Source organism: Crinia signifera, chromosome 1 (assembly GCF_055691185.1).
Source record: "Crinia signifera chromosome 1, ASM5569118v1, whole genome shotgun sequence".
NCBI lineage: Eukaryota > Metazoa > Chordata > Amphibia > Anura > Myobatrachidae > Crinia > Crinia signifera.
Window position 1 is genome coordinate 51,058,473 of NC_139217.1, and position 15,812 is coordinate 51,074,284.

The window sequence follows — 15,812 nt, forward strand, 5'->3', positions numbered from 1 at the left end:
CCGCCGGGAGGGAAAACCAGGCTAAGCACTGTTCCAGCTGTTCTGCATAGATGTGCACGCCACCTATTCACAGTGCAGGGGGGCGAATACAGGGGCAGACGGGCCAGATGTACCAAGCTTCAAAAAAGCGATAAAGTGGAGAGTGATAAGCAACCGGCCAATCAGCTCCTACCTGTCATTTTTCAAATCCAGCCTGTAACATGACATGTAGGAGCTGATTGGCTGGCTGCTTATCATTATCCACTTTATCACTTTTTGAAGTTGGATACATCTGGCCCTTAGAGTGCTGGACATGCCTCCACAGTGATGGGAACGGCATATAACGGCCCTTTGTCCGATGGCGGAGGATTTATTCATCATAATGACCTGTAATGTTACCTTATATAAAAAAATATAATCTTTTTTTCCACGTAAAATTTTTTATTTTAATTGATATAACAAATGTGAGCGACGTTGGCATTTTTAGCGGATATTTTGAACATCTCTCACAGAGATGTTGGCCACCAAAGGGTTACACTATGGCCCAGCACACAGCAGCCTGGGTTGAGGAGAAGAGATGCTGCAGCCATGTTACAGACTGTGTTTGAAAATAACAGTTGAAAAGAACAGTTAGGAGCAGACTAGTTGTTCTCTATTGCTTAATACATCATCTTCTGAAAATTTACGTCAGCCAGGTACCCAGATAATCACACCTGATTCCGAATTTGGCCCCTGCCCTGATGGTCAGGGTTTGCGGGAGGGAGGGCCGGGGGTGGTCAGCGGTGTGGACGGGGATCAGCCATCGGACCACTGGGCGTTCCCATGGGTACGCGAATAGGCCGATGCCTGCCAAGGGTCACAGGACGTCAGCTGCCCACCCTGTCTTCAGCCAGGAACACGCAAATAAAAGTCAGTTCAGACTGCGAGGGACGGAGAAATCATTCGATGTCGGAGGCATGTGAGGGGAAATGGCAGCGGGGGGAAATGGGGGCGGGTATTCGGCAGGAAGGCCTCTCTGGCACTCGTTAGGCTGCAATCTTCTCAACTTACCACGTGAACCAGAATCAGGCCCCTAGTGCCAGTGCTTGGATCTAGTGCCGTATATGTGATAGTGGTGAACTTGCACCTTCTTGTACAGGGGCATAGCCAAAACGTTGTAGGCCACAATTAAACATTTTGAATTGGACCCCCCAGACATGAGATATATCACCCTCACATCGGAGGGCAGAAGCTGAGACAGAAAAGAAAGGGAACATGAGGCAGGAAGAAAACGTTGGTAAATGCAGCTGATAAAAGAGAGCGCTGTGCCGGGGGATACATGCACATACAGGTAGCATGAGTAAGGTGACTGCAAGCAGGGCCAGTGTGAGCTGAGGAGGAGGAGGGCGGCCCATGTGCCGGGATGGGACAGGCTGGAGGAAGGAGGTGCTGCTGCTGGCAGCTCTGCACTCTCACTACTAGTACTGAGTGTCTGCTTCCTGCGTGCTGCATGAGGAGAATGATGTGCGAGTGAGGACATTGGAGGCTGAGGAAGAGGAGCTGACACCCTGTTACCCTGGCCTGCAGAGCTGCAGCTATACAGACAGGTACAGCACTGGATGGGGGGCACTAAGGTTGGGGGGATCTGAGCCATGCAGGGGTCTGCTGGATGGTGTACACTAATCAGTACCACACAAGTGATGCGAGACGCACATCTGTAATACCTCCTTGTACCCACTGTAACTAGCTGCATGTGGCAGCTGCAGACTGCACTGCATGCGGTGCCCTTTCATTCATTGGCTAGATGCAGTGCTAAGTGTGGTAAGAAGTTTTTGTTCTTATTTAGCTTCTGTTTTGTGAGCTGACAAAAGGAAAATCAGCATATCATATAGCAGGGATGGGGAACCTTCGGCCCTCCAGCTGTTATGGAACTACACACCCCGGAATGCATTGCTACAGTTTTAGCATGGCCAAATGCCGAAACTGTAGCAGTGCATTCTGGGATGTGTAGTTCAGCAACAGCTGGAGGGCCAAAGGTTCCCCATCCCTGTCATACAGGGGGTTATTATGATTCACTCGGAAAGGCACAAACTCTCTCTAATGGACAAACCCATATGCACTGCAGGTGGGGCAGATGTAACATGTGCAGAGAAAGTTAGATTTGGGCGTTTTATTGTTTCTGCGCTTCTTTATTTTTACACTGCAATATAGATATCAGTTTGAAGTACAAACTCCACCCACATCTAACTCTCTCTGCACATGTTACATCAGCCCCACCTGCAGTGCATATGGTTTTGTCCATTAGAGAGCGATTGTGCCTTTCCGAGTGAATCAGAATAACCCTCATAGTGTGGATTAATAGAGTATGGTTCCTCTCTGTGCTGAGGTATCTGGCTGAGCAAGTACAGTCAAGTTTAAAGATGCATACAGAGAAATTAGAGTTGAAAACTGCTGCTGCGTACACACTGTATGATTCATTCCCCCCCGTGATATCATTATCTATAAAGGCGGAGCTCAAGTGCAAACTATATAGTGTACACACATGGAACAACATCGTTCAGTGACGTCCTCCCTCCCCCCCCCCCCCCCCCACACACACACACACACACACAATACATGCAGGCTTTGCCAATATAGTCAAATGTAACTATATATTCAGATGACGAATGATATCATTAACAACCAGTGTCAGCGCGCATCGTTAACCATATAGTGCATACACACTATAGGATATGCACGATAAATCGTTAATGGTATCCTTATCATTCATATCGTTAAAGAAGTGACGTATAGTCTTTTACACACCGTAAGTCTATATATCAATCAAACGATTGAAATATAAGCCGCCCTAAATTGATGTACAGAAGGTATTCCATGTGTCATCCGCATTGTTGTATATTATTATTCTGCTATTTTTGCCCCGCGGTACATTCTGTGGTTTGGAGCACATTGCCTGTTCTGTCTGCAGAGACAGAGGGACTTTCACTGCTGCGTAGAAAGTATTACATGACAACAGTCAGCTAATTGTTTCATTGTCCATCGTAATACAAGTTGCACAAATAATGCTGATTTCAGTCGGTGGTGCTCAGCTCACATACGTGACATTTATCAGTGCCCAGATACTTCTGTAAAGCAGTGGTTCCAAAACAGCCCAGGTTTTAAGGATATCCATGCTTAAGCAGAGGAAACTAATAAGGACCTCAGTCAGTTTGATTATACAATCTGTGCACAGGGTCGAACTTAGGAATCAGGTTACTCCTTGGAACAACAGTATTGGGCGTCCTCCGTCACATTACGTCACCCTTTATTTTGGACATGTTTTATACTTTCCTACCCTCCTGGAAGCTGTGGAGGGCACCTGATTTTTGGCACAGTCCCCTGCAGCCCCAGTAGGTGGCTCTCCTGCATCCTTCCCACTTCCCAGTGAAGCGGGCAGGATTGTATGTTATTCACTGGAAATCATGGGCGCTGTGGGAAGTGGGACCACATGACAGGATTGCGTCATTTAGCACGGCCCACCTCACCACGGACCTGCAATTTGTTGGGGGAAGGGTCTAATGACAAGAACATTTGACCACACCCCCTGAAGTGGCCTAGCAGGGCTTCCCTCTGCCCAGTGGACCAGCATGGGTTCCCATACAGGGAAGCATGCTGTGCCACCCCTTAGCAAGTGTCAACACTAGGCACCCGCCTCTCGTGCATAGTGGGAAATTCTCCACCAGTGTCGGACTGGGACATAAAGGGCCCACCGGGTAATGCAGTGGTAGGGGCCAGCCACCACATTGGTTTGAATAACCATGAAAGAATACTTGATATGGGCCCCTCGATTAATACAGTATAGTTAATACTGCTTATGCATGCATGATAAAGTACCAGATTAATAATGACATTACATTGTAAAACATAGACCATATATGTTTAATAATTAATTAACACAGTCTAATGTCTGGAGTAAGAGGTGGGCCCCCAAGCAGTAGGGCCCACCAAGAGTTTTTCCTGGCCCCTTGTGGGCTAGTCCATCACTGCCCACCACTGTCTTTGCACATGGTTATCCTTAAAACTTGGACTTTAGGATGCCTTGAGGACTGGGTTTACTAAATATACTCCACAGGGGGCATTACTCCTGATCATCGGTACTCTTCATAACATCGATCCATTCATGTGCAGCCCATTACTCCAGCGACACTGGGCAGTGTGCACTGTGATACTCTTACTCGGGTGTAGTCAGTGTGTCAGGCTCATGAAGAATGTTGATCTTGTAGGTTCGGTCTGGAACGCTATTGTAAATACTGTATGTAAGGCTTGGCAGCAGGCTGCTCATGTCTTAGAAAAATAATGACTGAATGTCAGCTCGGCTTTGACACAAAAGTAAACTATTTCTGTCCTGTATAAGAGCCGTGCAGAACTATAGTCCTGATCTACCGATGAGATGCGGTTTGTTACAAATGACGGAATGCTGACCGGATATCACTGTATAATGAGGGTTAAAGGACTCTGCTCATTTATTTTGGGACTACATAAGAAGACTTGTATCATGTAGAATTTACCCTGTGCTAGATCTCTGTTCTCAACTGGTTACAAGGAATATGTTAACTGTAAAAGGGGAAGATGATGACGTGAGTTGGCCGGCTTAACATTTATTGCTGTATGTGGAACTATGTTCAAATAAAGGGACCGTGTTCTTGTACACATCCTCTCGCATGTTACCTAGGAAATTCTGCGGTGGGGGTGCGGGTGTTTGGCCGGTCAGCATTATCAGGTAATCAGCGAATGGTAATGAATTACCCCCAAAGACAACAGAGTGAGATGAGGTCTGGAGGTTTTTCGGCTTGGGTCTGCTAATATATATTTTATATCACAATTTGATTAAACATCCTAGCATCTGATGTGTGTGACCTCTAGCATGTATATACATCACATTTCAAAACTTACAAACTAAACCTGAAATAAAGACTCGGAGACTTAGGTTTGGCAGAATTTGTTAGCTGATTTATTTTAGCACTTTTAAGCTAGATTAATTTATTAATAATTAATTAATTAATGGTGGCCCAGAAAGAACGGCTAATTAACTAAGCTCCACCCACACAATCTGCATACGTAATCAAGCCTACCCTAACAAGCGGTATCCGCTCGACCTACTGCATTGACTACCCACCCATCTGATGGGTTCGCTGCCCCCCGAGCGGGAGATCGAGCGAAGGCCTAAGCCAATGAGAGGCGAGCGCACCGAAAAGCAAACATATACGTAGCATCATCATTTGAATAAGAACTAATTCTATTCACCTGCCGTTCTTTACCGCCTATCAGCCAACGCGATTAACACCCACCCAACCATAATAACACAAGGGAGGGAGGGAGGGAAAACTTTCAGGAAAGAGAGAAATACTCCTCCCTTTCCTGCCCTGATATCCCAGCTAACACTGTTCTTCCCTAAGTCCTTATTGGACCACCGAGTCACATGCTTCCCTAGGTCACACAACAGTCTTGGATGTTTAACCCACTCCATGCCTATTGCAGACATTACGTTATTCTAAACATCCTAGCATCTGATGTGTGTGACCTCTAGCATGTATATACATCACATTTCAAAACTTACAAACTAAACCTGAAATAAAGACTCGGAGACTTAGGTTTGGCAGAATTTGTTAGCTGATTTATTTTAGCACTTTTAAGCTAGATTAATTTATTAATAATTAATTAATTAATGGTGGCCCAGAAAGAACGGCTAATTAACTAAGCTCCACCCACACAATCTGCATACGTAATCAAGCCTACCCTAACAAGCGGTATCCGCTCGACCTACTGCATTGACTACCCACCCATCTGATGGGTTCGCTGCCCCCCGAGCGGGAGATCGAGCGAAGGCCTAAGCCAATGAGAGGCGAGCGCACCGAAAAGCAAACATATACGTAGCATCATCATTTGAATAAGAACTAATTCTATTCACCTGCCGTTCTTTCCCGCCAAAGCGGGGACTCTGAGCCCAGAATCCCCGCCCGGCCACCAACCTAACGCACTGAGCTACAACCACAGATAGATCCTCCAAAATTAATGAACCATCCCTAACCAAATGCACCCCGTTAGGCAGGAAGACCTGATGGCACCAAAACCTAATCCTCTCCTGTGGGTCAACAGCACCTCTGGCAGCTAGAACCCACTGTGCCACCGCCGATATAGCTGCTTCCGAGCCTCATTTGAAGCCTTACCATTTCTAACATCTCTCAAAACGGAGTCGGGGAAACAATTGGAGACCAACCAAGGTGCAGAAAAACCAAGCTGTATTAATGGCTGCAAGATCACTCAAGATCAAGGCCGACAGCTTCAATCGGGACATTTTCCCAAATTGTTGCCTCCAGCTGAAGTACCAAAGACCTCAGACACTGGCGGACGTTCACCTCAAGGAACGCTTCTAAACTCAAGCCAGTACGGCCCTCGAACTCCAAGCCACCAGACTAACAGAGAATTCGCAACCGGCCTACCCCCAGATGAGGCCCAGCCGGCTGCCCAATACACAATCGAATGTTCAACTATGCACACTCTGAGCCTATCCTTCATACCTCTAAAGGAGAAGCTATAAGAGGAGACTAGTAGTATTTATATTAAAGGGTTGACCTAAGTATAATAGGAGGATCTGCCAAAAAGAAAATAAATTTGTTCTGTTGAAGCACAATTTTAGGTGCTTAAGACATGCTCCAATACCAATTGAAGCCATACCAGGAAACAAAGATGGAAAGAGACAAACAGGGGGAGGGCAAGGTAATGGAAGGGTATAAGGAAAAAACGGGTGTACTCGGCCGGAGAAAAAACGACTGGACCTGCTGAGGGACTCTTAATTGAGACTATAGCCGAATCAGAGTGATCAAATTCAGTCCGTCAGTTCAGGCAAAAAGCGAGAAAACTCCGGACGCTGGCCCAACAGCAGAGCGTAGCTAATCCCCGAGTAGGATGGACAAGGATGGGGGAATAAACAAATGACCTCAATCAAACACATACATACAAAGCGCAAGGACCTACAGCGCAGTAGGTGAGGCCTAATGTACTATTTAAATTGCGGAGCGCCATCTTCCTAGCGATTTAAAGCTCAACAAGGCCAATTGAGCGGCTATAGCCGATGTGGCAGCCCCAAGGCAGTGGGAATGGATTCCAAATTCCCAATGGAAACTCGCTGGACAACGCCACCTCGACCCAGCAAACTGACATCAGGTCATCAGAGAGCCACCAAACTGCAGGAGCCAGAGCCTGCAAAGGAAAGCCTGACCAGTGTATAAATGTTTGCCAAGGCCACTGGGAGGATGACCTAGGGCACCACAGGAACCAAGGACACACTTCCGCCCCCAGCCGTCAGATCCATCTCGGCCGCCTAATCTTAAACCCCTGAACCCCGGGGACTAGTCGGATATCTTATGCCAGCAAAAAACGCAGCGCGGGTCCTAGAAAGCACTACCAGATAAGGCACCCGAGGGGCACCATGCAGCTGTAGCAAAACAGCAAGGATAGACTCCTCCCGGACAATAGCGTATCGTAAGCAGTGTCTGCGCAACCCTAAACCAGCAGCAAGCAAAAGGTGATGGGGTGGTGGGGAGGGGAGGGCATTTTTTGGAAAAATCAAAAGAAAAAAGAAAATACCCATTAGGTAATGCGCCAGTACCACCCTGAAGTTCCCGGCACTAAACATCTCCTAGAATAGACAACATTAACCCCAACCCCCGCCAACCTGACTGCGCAGATCAGCCAACCCAACGCCCGGAACATACGTTCCCTAAATAGAATTGGAAAGTGAAAACATTGCAGGGCGAGCTGCCCCTAGCCCACGCAACCAAGAAGACCCGGCCTACTGGGTAGATGGCTGCAGCCCTGCATTGACAACTACTAGAGCCAGCTGGATACCATCCTGCCCAATTATGGTAGACAAGCGAACCAGATGATGGGATCTGGCCACGCCCGCAGCGGCCCTTATTAGTGAGTGGCAGACAAGTGACCCATGGGTACAAATGACTTCAGGTAACAGAGGTCATACACAGCGGCAATCTGGATTCCCAGAAAGGACAGGTAAGTAACCGCTCCTCCATTCCAACCTCAGCGATTAGCACACCAAAATGTCCGAATAGCGAACGGAAACCACCCAGGAGCCTAGCGCAGCGTTCAGAATAAGCAGGGCCAACAAAAAGCAATTCCTAAAGGTAGTGAGAGATACAGCCCTGACACGGGGACACTTCAACGCCCCAGTGTAAAGGTGTGTAACCCCTTAAATTATGCATGAGAAATGGAACACCCCATCGGCAACACTTGACGATAAAGTATTCCTCGCCTCTACACAGCAGATCCGTTCGCTAAGGCTAGTGAATAACAGGCTAAAGGTGTTATAATCCTGATTTATTTATTCATGGCATTGCTGCTATTTAATTGGTAGTGGTGATGTACATTGTTCCCATACTACGTAGTGTGTTACAGGGGATCTATGCACCCATAGATTGCTGCCTTGAACTTAAAGTCTATATTTTAATTCACCTGGACACGTATGCCCACCAAAACTCATTTCGTTCTTGGCATCCAATACATTTTAGAAGTATTATTGTGGAATATTATTATCGAAAATAATGATTATTACTGCAATGCTAGAGATTTTACCTTTTTTTTTTTTTGCTGCTCGTCACACATTCGAGAAGCAAATATTTTGATTTGAACGACCCCTAATCCAGATATGCGTCCGTAGCATAGCCTGGAGCGCTGGGAATTTTTAGAAGGGAATATTACTGTGCGAGAACACAGCGTTGCCCATGCGCTTACCTGATGTGTTCTACCGCCAATCATGTCACCTTTCCCTCACTCATCGTAATTTTAGCATTGCAAAGCAAATGACAGGTCTTGTACCTTAGAATACAGCTAATCCAAGCTTTAGAGGCTGATGCTGCTAAATAACTCATTCGCTGGTACTGCGTTTCCACCGCCATGTTATGTAATCTATTTATTCTGCAGTAATAATCACACCCTTCTGGAGAAATGCCCTGGAGAAGGATGGTCCCTGAGCTGAACTACTTTATTAGGAACGCTGTATCTGGGGCAGGGGTTCCCAATCTTTTTCTAATTGCGACACCCTAGAGTATCAGAATTTTTCCAAGGCACCCCCAGGCCCCAAAAATATATCAAATCAAGTAGATTCTGTTGATATATTTCTCTTAGGGTCAGTTATGTGGTAAAGGGCAGGATTTGCTTCCGATTGTACACATTTTATGATTGGCAGCCACCAGCACTGGTTTTGTCCAGAAATAATTGAACGTAAATAGTTTGAATTGGTCCCGGACCACCAACCCGAGGCACCCCTGCCAGTATCCTGAGGCACCCCAGGGAGCCTAGGCCCATAGTTTGGGAACCACTGATCTAGGGGTTGAGGCTGATCTAATTGAGACATAGGAACACCGAGCCTGGGAGGCTTACTTGGACTCGTCGGTTAGGCTGAACAAGTACATAAAGTCATCCTTCTAAATTTACCCCCTACGGCTCTCACTTAATGCCTCGATACCTGAAGGACTGCTGTGCATTCGCAGCGCCCAACCAATGTCAACCCCATGGGGGGGGGAGGGACGAGTGAGAAATGCCAGATAAGCCGCCCGACACAGGCTCAGCCCCCTCACCTGAAAATCCAGGCCGCGCCGTACATGTACCAACATCAGCATCACTATCCATGCCCGCTTCCATAGCCGACTCCACTGCCCGAAAATCCGTGGGGACTTGACGTCTGAAGATTCAGGCTGAGCAGCCCATGTGTTATCATCTGCATCGTCCTCCCCGACTTCGCCAGCAGTGAACGAATCCTCTTCGCTGTAGTCCAGCTGTGCCTCAACATCTGTGGGAACATGCAAAAAGGAGGGGGGGGACCCCGAGGACTGTAGGCCTCGGTCACGCATGCGGCTCTGTGCAGAACCATCACCTCAGAGTGTCTCCCTCTCCATCATGGCAACAGCTGACCCCATATCCCTGAAAGCCTGCAAGAATTCTGAGCACCCTGGAATGGGCCTCCTTTGTGCCCCCTGAGACCAATCCTCTAACTGTCTGGGACCCCACCGTTTCCCGGGGCAGAGTATTAACAATGGGCACCAGAGCCCCAGCAATGGAGGACACTGCTGCGGACAGCAGAGAGGGGTCAAAGGAGGTAGTGGAGACTCTAGCCGTGGTTGCACCCCCAGACCCTGCCTTGGATCCAGAGCACCCCACCGGTGGAAGCCTGCCAATTCCCCTGACTCCACCCCCCAGAAGCCCGTGCAGTAGTATGTCCCCTAGGTGGCAGCGCCTCACAGTTGGCCGATGAGGACATGTAAATGCTGCCCGCACTAACCTGGCCCACGCTGCCCGACCCCTAATGTTCACAGCTACTGTAGCGCTCACCTACAACACCGGGCCTTGCTGCCCCACGGTGTCCCACCCCTTGGCTCTAGCCACCCCGGGGCCGGAAGCAGGCCGCAGCGCAGGAGCCTCCAAGGCTTCACCTGCAGCCGGGCGTCTACCACAAGCCCATCCGTGAACGGGGACCAGAGACAGGGATGATGCCACAGCGTCTGTTCAGGCCTCCTTGACTTCGCACAGCATCTACTCAGCATTGCAGAGGGGTGGGGGGGCCTAATCGCGGCTAATTAGCATATGCCTCGACCTAATTAGCATATACCGCGACCTAATTAGCATATACCGCGACCTAATTAGCATATGCCGCGACCTAATTAGCATATACCACGGCCTAATTAGCATACGCCGCGACCTAATTAGCATACATCGCGACCTAATTAGCATAGGCCATGCCCCTTGCGGGCGCTGTGAGAGTCCCTATTAGCAATCTTCAGAAATTGAGAGGCATGCATGGCATGGTAATAGTCAGGGAAAGCACTACTGAGACAGCAAAGCAATGTATCAGCACTCAACTGAATACAGTTATACACTAACTGGGGAGCTCAGGGGCACAGATCCACTCACCAGAAAACTTTCAGGAAAGAGAGAAATACTCCTCCCTTTCCTGCCCTGATATCCCAGCTAACACTGTTCTTCCCTAAGTCCTTATTGGACCACCGAGTCACATGCTTCCCTAGGTCACACAACAGTCTTGGATGTTTAACCCACTCCATGCCTATTGCAGACATTACGTTATTCTAAGTGCAGTCAATATGAAAATGTCACAATGGGCCTTATTTTGGTTCATTCTTTCTGACAAAATCCTTCTTAGATGGGCAAAACCATGTGCACTGCAGGTGGGGCAGATGTAACATGTGCAGAGAGAATTAGATTTGGGTGGGGTTTTACTTCAAAGTGAGATCTATATTGCAGTGTAAAAATAAAGCAGTCAGTATTTTCCCTGCACAGAAACAAAATTACTCACCCAAATCTACTTCTCTCTGCACATGTTACATCTGCCCCCCCTGCAGTGCACATGGTTTTGCCCATTTAAGAAGGATTTTGTCAGAAAGAATGAACCAAAATAAGGCCCAATGGCACTTTCATGGGATGCAAAGAGAACCCCACAGTGTGAATCTTCCAAATCCAAAGCAACTCAATTATAGTAAATTTCGAGCCTGCTATCTTCTCTTTTCATTGGGCTGGATTCAGTTAGTAACACACAGATGTGAGTCGATCAAGTTCTGCGCAATAGGAGGCAGCTGTAATGTGTACTTTATAAGGGTGTTCTTCCTCACCCCAAATATACAGGTAAGAAAAAGACAGGCAAGGTACCCCTCACCAGCGCTTCGATAAAGTATAAAAGCAAAGATCAAATACTTCCCTTTTCCTATTGTTTCGGGGAAATTTTTCAGGGGTTAACATGCGGTTGTATCCATATGTGAAGGAAGGATATGGTCATAGCATAATACCGTTTTAATGACACATATAATTCTAAAACACTTTAAAAGCAGATCCACATCTATATAAAAAAAAAATTACAAACAAGCAAGATGTTGCACACAAAACATAAAGTATGTCTCCAATGGTAGAATCAAACAGCCAAAAGACTTTTACCGGAGATGGTGGAACTGAGTGGTTAAAAACAGTTCATATAGGGATTGTTATGCAGAGTAGCAGCCCGGGCAGCCTGTATCCGAAAGCAATCCCTCGGTGCAGTAATTGGCAGTCTATTCTCCCATCAGGGTTGCGCCAACGGGTTTCGACCAGCGTCTGGTCTTTATCAAGGCTCCTGGATGATTTGTGTGCTGTGTCCCGTGTGGCTTTAAATACCCGTTTTACGGGTCTCTATTTCCGTCCTGTGCGTCTTACAGGAAGTATCGCGGTTCCCATAGTTACCTGTCCCAAGTGAGTCCGTTCGGAAACATGTCCGTCTGATAATATAAGGCAAAGAAGAGTTCCTGCTTGGTCAGGTTCCCCCGGAGTGTGGTTGCGCATGCGCTATGGATCCCGGCTGGACCGCCGATCACCCAAAGCGCCCACGCTTCCTACTTCCGCCCTTACTTCAGTCCCAGTTTGTTACTGGGCTTCCGCCCTTAGTATCCGTGAATTCATCCTTAAATATCCGCAATTCATCTTAAAAATGTAAAAAAGGGGGGCAATCAGTGAAGGATATACATAGATAAGATAAGAACAATATAAAATCTGGCAGTAATACATTTATAAAAACCATTTTAGCTCGAAATCGGCATTCAAGCCGTTTGGTTTCAATGTGTTAAAATCATAAATTAATCTCTTCTCTGCTCTAGCTAATTGGGTGTCTGTATCTCTTCTCCTTCTGTCTCCCTCTACAAGTTTGAAACCTAAAAACTTTTTTATATGGGAGGGGGAACAATTATGTTGGATTTTAAAATGCTGTGAGAGAGAGTGAGTGTCCAAGCCTTTTTTAATATTCCGTATGTGTTCTCCTAGTCTAGTTTTCAAGGGTCTGGATGTTCTGCCCACATAGAAAAGATTGCAGCTACACTCAATTATATAAACAACATTTTTAACATTGCAGGTGATGAATTCTTTTATCTTTTTATTGACTCCATTTATTGTGATATCCCCAATTTTTTTACTGTTGGATGTATTAGGAATATTTGTACACCCTAGACAGGATCCGCATCTGTGGAAACCCACAGTGCGGATACCACGTCTTACATTATTGACGGGATAAATGCTTTAGGTTATAGCATTTCCTATGTTGGAAGCTTTCCGATAGATGAACTTCGGTCTGTCGGGGATCACTGTGCCAATAATTGGGTCTTAGAATTGCCCAATTTTTTTTTATTGATTTTTCCAGTTTTTTGTGTTGAATACTAAAATCGGTTAAGAAGGCCCATTTCAGACTCTCCTTTTTCTCTTTCTGTTTAGATTGGACATCCAGAGGTAGTATTGTTGATTTATTTTGTAACAGAAATTTCCTATCGATTCTCTTCACATTCTCAATAGCTTTTTCTATATTTTCTTTTTTGTAGCCACTATCTCGGAATTTCTCTCCCATATTTTCTGCTTGGGCCTCAAAGGTTTCATCTTCCGTGCAGTTTATTTTTATCCGCTTCAATTGTCCCATTGAGATCGAATTGAGCCAGTTGTCGTGGTGACAACTGGTCAAATGGATGTAGCTCCCATAGTCTGTCGGTTTGGAAAAAGACTTGGTTTTTAGGAGATTATCTTCACTGTATATGGTGATATCTAAAAAGTCCACATTTGTCTTACTGATATTAAAGGAGAAATTTATGTTAAGATCATTTGTATTCAAATAGCAGCAAAAGTTTTTAAGAGAATCCTCATCCCCCGCCCATAAAAATAGAACATCATCTATATAGCGGGTCCAGGACACCAGGTTCGCCTCGTATGGGTTGTTATGCCATATGTGGTCTAGCTCCCATTGTCCCATGAAAATATTTGCATAACTAGGGGCGAACCTGGTGCCCATAGCTGTTCCGACCCGCTGTAAATAGTAATCCCCTTTGAACATAAAATAATTGTTACCTTAAATGAAAGTGACACCTTCGATTAAAAACTCCTGTAGATTAGGGTTTAAAGTGCTTCTTTGTTAAACATGTTGTAGTGGCTTTTATTCCCTCTTCATGGTTGATTATGGTGTACAGGGACTTTACGTCCGCTGTAATTAGAAACATGTTGTCATTCCACTGGAAGGTTGGTATTTTTTGTAATAAATCTTTGGTGTCTCTCAAGTGGGATTTATTTTCTAAAACAAGGGGCTGCAGGTGAAAGTCTATAAATTCAGATAGATTTGCAGTTACTGAACTGATTCCCGCTACTATTGGACGTCCGGGGGGATTTAAGGGGTCTTTGTGGACCTTTGGAAGTATATAAATAACGGGGGTCACTGGTTCTGGGGTCCATAAGAATGTTGCTTCATTTTCTCCTATAGAGGTTTTATCCTGATATTTTTGTTTAATTAATTTTTGGACGTCTTCTAGAATTCTTTTCGTTGGGTCACTTTTGAGTTTTTGGTATGTTATTGAGTCCTCCAACTGTCTGTAAACTTCTGTTTCATACCAAATGGCATCCATCACTACGACCCCTCGTTATTAAACCAGCGAAAAACTCAAAAGTGACCCAACGAAAAGAATTCTAGAAGACCTCCAAAAAATATCAGGATAAAACCACTATAGGAGAAAATGAAGCAAAATTCTTATGGACCCCAGAACCAGTGACCCCCGTTATTTATATACTTCCAAAGGTCCACAAAGACCCCTTAAATCCCCCCAGACGTCCAATAGTAGCGGGAATCAGTTCAGTAACTGCAAATCTATCTGAATTTATAGACTTTCACCTGCAGCCCCTTGTTTTAGAAAATAAATCCCACTTGAGAGACACCAAAGATTTATTACAAAAAATACCAACCTTCCAGTGGAATGACAACATGTTTCTAATTACAGCGGACGTAAAGTCCCTGTACACCATAATCAACCATGAAGAGGGAATAAAAGCCACTACAACATGTTTACAAAGAAGCACTTTAAATCCCAATCTACAGGAGTTTTTAATCGAAGGTGTCACTTTCATTTTAGGTAACAATTATTTTATGTTCAAAGGGGATTACTATTTACAGCGGGTCGGAACAGCTATGGGCACCAGGTTCGCCCCTAGTTATGCAAATATTTTCATGGGACAATGGGAGCTAGACCACATATGGCATAACAACCCATACGAGGCGAACCTGGTGTCCTGGACCCGCTATATAGATGATGTTCTATTTTTATGGGCGGGGGATGAGGATTCTCTTAAAAACTTTTGCTGCTATTTGAATACAAATGATCTTAACATAAATTTCTCCTTTAATATCAGTAAGACAAATGTGGACTTTTTAGATATCACCATATACAGTGAAGATAATCTCCTAAAAACCAAGTCTTTTTCCAAACTGACAGACTCTGGGAGCTACATCCATTTGACCAGTTGTCACCATGACAACTGGCTCAATTCGAACCCAATGGGACAATTGAAGCGGATAAAAAGAAACTGCACGGAAGATGCAACCTTTGAGGCCCAAGCAGAAAATATGGGAGAGAAATTCCGAGATAGTGGCTACAAAAAAGAAAATATAGAAAAAGCTATTGAGAATGTGAAGAGAATCGATAGGAAATTGCTGCTACAAAATAAATCAACAATACTACCTCTGGATGTCCAATCTAAACAGAAAGAGAAAAAGGAGAGTCTGAAATGGGCCTTCTTAACCGATTTTAGTATTCAACACAAAAAAATGGAAAAATCAATTAAAAAAAATTGGGCAATTCTAAGACCCAATTATTGGCACAGTGATCCCCGACAGACCGAAGTTCATCTATCGGAAAGCTTCCAACATAGGAAATGCTATAACCTAAAGCATTTATCCCGTCAATAATGTAAGACGTGGTATCCGCACTGTGGGTTTCCACAGATGCGGATCCTGTCTAGGGTGT

The 15,812-nt window shown here is 45.5% G+C and overlaps 1 protein-coding gene across 1 annotated transcript in view; it reads left to right on the forward strand.

Annotated features, from left to right (window-relative positions):
• Positions 1 to 1,454: 1,454 nt before the first annotated feature.
• SH3BP2 (SH3 domain binding protein 2) overlaps positions 1,455 to 15,812 on the forward strand; it is a 98,410-nt gene continuing 84,052 nt past the window's right edge. The window contains exon 1 of the mRNA XM_083151579.1: positions 1,455 to 1,565. The gene's annotated coding sequence lies outside the window, so the exon portion shown is untranslated. The remainder of the gene's footprint in view (positions 1,566 to 15,812) is intronic.